Raw genomic sequence first — 3,440 nt, forward strand, 5'->3', positions numbered from 1 at the left:
CCCCCCCCCCCCCTTGCTTCAGGGGACCATAGCGAAACGTTTTCATCCGGGAAGGACAAACTGCCCCCTGTCTGTCTGCGGGATGGCGTGATGATGGTGTCGGTTGTGATCGCAGTCAGGCCGGAGCGGCGTGCTGGGCGCGGGATGCACCCCGGGCGGGAGTGCAGCGGGGCCGGCCTGGGTCGTCGGAGCCTGCCGGGCGCTTTAACACAGCACCCTCGCCTTATAGATCTGAGCCTGGGTGTGCAGCCTGCCTGTTTGCCTCCAGCCTGGCCTGCAGGACATGGAAAAACGAAAATCTAAGTCAAAAGTCGAAGGCATTTTTGAATTTCATTTGAAGTTACGTGTACATGTACTAGAAGTTTTGTAAACAAGCCTGGCAAAGATGCGGACGTCTGTATGGACACATTTCGAGAAGTCATTTATCATTTTTTAACGAATGTTTTTTAACGTCAGACAGCAACAATTTTGTCCAGATGAAAAGGCTCCATTCATCAAGAATCAACGTCTACTTGTTTCTTTTCATTGTAATCATGGGAACAATACAAACACAACATTTCCCTCGGTAATGAAAACAATTCAAATTGTCAAGAGCCTTGTCGGCTTTCGTATGCAAAGATATAAATTTGCATAGACTCACCCTCTTCTGTGTGACTGCAGCCGCTTTTCTTTCTTTCTTTTCTGAACTCTCCGACAGCCTGGCGATAAAGTTTCTTCAAATCGTCTCAAAGTATCCCAAATCCGCGCCTGAAAAAAATACATATGTTCTGAGCAACATACAAACTATATCGATGTACTTCTAAGTAGAAATAATAAACTATGTTGTTAATCAGTAAAAAAAATAGTGTACACTTCTTGCCAAAATAGATATTTCTGCCGTAGGCACAACTTAGCCAAGGTTTTTAAACAACATGTTTAAGATATATGTAACGATAGTGCCGTATACTAGTATATAATAGTATCCGTGTTTTAGCTTACCCTTCCTCCTGTCGGTTTCCAGGTTCGTTGCGGTGTTGTCCTTGCAATCGGCAAATTGTCGGCACATGTAGTAGAGTCATTTCTTCCGTTGCGAAAACGAAGTAACAGAACGGAATGTTTGACGCCATTTTAGTTCAGGAACATACTAGTAATCTTTGCAAGCAGAGACAAACGTGTTTTGAAAAAGCAAACCGTCGTTGTGACAAAGCAAGATTCAAACGACCCACCAAAACAAAGCATCGCGTCTCTTATTGGCTGGTCCCGGCGAGAGCGAGATAGGATTGGTCGTCAATCATATAATCACGTGGTCGCGTTCATTACTACAACGATCTTGTTTTCATATTATAGGTTTTAAGTTAAATCGCCTGTGCAGTCTGAATGATTGGATGATAGGATGTTTCTGATTGTGTGAATGTATTTATTTCAAGGCAGACAAATGATCTTCATAATTCTAATTCGTCATGCTTACATGGCTTTATTCGTTCTAGAATTACACAACTTGTCGCTCACTGAGTGAAATAAAACCGCACTTTAACTCCAACATATAACCTTACTCTTTGTAAATGTATCCAAAAACCACATATTAACGTCATGAGAGTTGTAGAAAATTGTTTTGCTGGATTTCAGTATTTTACCAGACGTGGGGACGCTGTGAGTTCTCCCTTTGTTTACACAAAGGTTATTCACATAAATGGACGCCATGTCAGACACATCACAATACACATCGACCGAACTACAATGTAAAGCTTGCATATTATTACCCATACATGTACCAAGGACATAACAAACTGATTAGGTCACGTCAGTTCAAACCCCTTTAGTCAAGCGTTTGATTAAATCATGGTAATGAACCTCACGGATAAACTATTATTTCCAAAATAAAAAAATCAGATTTAGACCGGAGCGTAGATTTAGGTCATTTTGACCGAGTAGGTTATACATGTATAACCCCAGCGTCGGGGCGCCCTACGCTCAAATGTGCTTTGTCGTATGGACGACATCACGATAAATCAAGCCAAGGACGCATAGGTTCAAATGTTGTACTAACAATCCTTGATCATTCTAGTTTGCTTAGATTCAAGTACTGGCAACTTTGGTTCAAGTAATTATCACCTGAAACATGAATACACGCAGTACCTAATTACCCCTTATTGTTAGCCGCTCCCCAACACACGCCAAGTGTGCGGGGCGTAAATTTCCGTGCACGTGCACGGCGAGCACGAATCCGGGAGTGTAAGGAAATATCCGGGACCGTACATGCGGAGCCCGGAAATCCATGGACGCGACCAGGACACGGCGAATTTCACGGGCGTGTGCGGGACTGGAAACTCTTGGAAACGTGGTTTTTCATACAGTGTATGGTAAGATTACATGTTTTGTTTTATGTAAGCTTTTCGACGCGTTCTTTAATACGTTTTCATATGAGTTGGATTGACTGTTAAAAGTGTGACGCTTGTAGCCTAATATCATGGTAAGATTAAATGCTTTGTTTTATGTCAGTTTTAGTAATGAAATGTAAGATTGTTTTCTGGTTTGTAGTTCTATGGTAAGATTACATGTTTTGTTTTATGTAATCTTTTCGAAGCGTTCTTTAATACGTTTTCATATGAGTTGGATTGACTGTTAAAAGCGTGACGCTTTTAGTCTAATATCATGGTAAGATTAAATGTTTTTTTTTATGTTAGTTTTAGTAATCAAATGTAAGATTGTTTTCTGGAGTCTCAGGCTTATATCGACGAGAGCTTTGCCCGGTGTAGGACGTGTTCTAGCTGTCCAGAAACCCGGAAAACAGCATCATGCCGGGAGGACAGCAGCAATCCCAGACTTCGGGAACTGCAGGTAGCAATTGTTTTGTCAGATTTTTGCTTCATAGATGAAGGGTCAGTAGGGCTAAGTAAGTGATTTATAGAAAGGTAAGCCGTAAATGGCCACTGGCTACCTGTTTGGACGTTTCAATTTAAATTACAATATATAGAAGCATTTTATTACGGGGAGGGGTCGTGTTTTCCTAAATAGAGTAATCAACTTAAAGATATTCGTGAATTGTTTCATCAGGTTTCTGAGTTCTTTATTCTTCATTCAAAATAGTGGTCAGCATGGCAGCAGTACATAAAAAAGAATTATAGACCGCTGAATTGTGCTGACCTTACATAATACATAAAAATACAATGTAGGTACGAACAGTTATGTATTAGGTACAGGTATTACAATATGGACAACACATAAAAACTAAGTCTGCATTTGACTGTTTTAGAGTCTGATTGTGCGATGCAGAAATTAATTCTGCAGTCTGGAGGTTCTTGCCATGGGAACCCAAGTCAATGAATAAGGAGACGCTTTCTACACCTTCGAGTGTTTCATTCAGCCAACGTTTCGATAACCATCTGTTACCTTCCTCAGTGCAATTCTGACTGGTTCACATTGAACAGCACATGTGTCACTGCTATAGATTCGTTCCCAAA

The sequence above is a fragment of the Branchiostoma belcheri genome, unplaced genomic scaffold (genome assembly GCF_001625305.1).
Source record: "Branchiostoma belcheri isolate BF01 breed outbred unplaced genomic scaffold, Haploidv18h27 scaffold1, whole genome shotgun sequence".
Classification (NCBI taxonomy): Eukaryota; Metazoa; Chordata; class Leptocardii; order Amphioxiformes; family Branchiostomatidae; genus Branchiostoma; species Branchiostoma belcheri.